A 532-nucleotide genomic window follows, 5' to 3' on the forward strand; every position below is an offset into this window, starting at 1 on the left:
GTTCAAAAAGACCGAATCGATCAGGTGGGACAGACGACAACTCTCCAAGCTTGTTTTGTTGTATTTTGAAATAGTATTGGAATTGGTTGCGGTTCTATTTAGTCTGCGGTCGGTTGGGATCATGTGGAGAACGTGGAGAAGCATCAGTCTCAAAAAGACTACAAAACTGGATTCGGTGGCGAGTTTGGGGTTCAGAGTGACCGTGTGGATAAGTCCGCTTTGGGATGGGAGCATGTGGAAAAAGTGTCGAAGCACGAGTCGCAAAAAGGTAGGTGTAAATAGATCTCGTTCAAATTCGTGAAGCATAAACTTTGTTTTGTCGAAATGTCTCAGATTACAAATCTGGCTTTGGCGGAGATCATGGCGTCCAAAATGACCGAATGGATCCGAGTGCTTTAGGGTGGGATTTCTATGAAACCCCTGAACGTCACGCTTCACAGTTAGGTGTATATGAGTGAATCAAAAGCATGCGAGCAAAGACCATTAACTGTGCATTTTGAATTTTGGTTTCAATTAACCTTGATTTTGGCCT

At 43.4% G+C, this 532-nt stretch overlaps 1 long non-coding RNA gene across 1 annotated transcript; it reads left to right on the plus strand.

The window, feature by feature from the left end:
- LOC131877408 (uncharacterized) lies at positions 1-515 on the plus strand. Its single transcript, XR_009372882.1, has 3 exons — positions 1-24; positions 103-268; positions 334-515. It is a non-coding gene; the product is annotated as an uncharacterized LOC131877408 (long non-coding RNA).
- Positions 516-532: the final 17 nt, after the last annotated feature.

Source organism: Tigriopus californicus, chromosome 3 (genome assembly GCF_007210705.1).
Source record: "Tigriopus californicus strain San Diego chromosome 3, Tcal_SD_v2.1, whole genome shotgun sequence".
NCBI classification, from domain to species: domain Eukaryota; kingdom Metazoa; phylum Arthropoda; class Copepoda; order Harpacticoida; family Harpacticidae; genus Tigriopus; species Tigriopus californicus.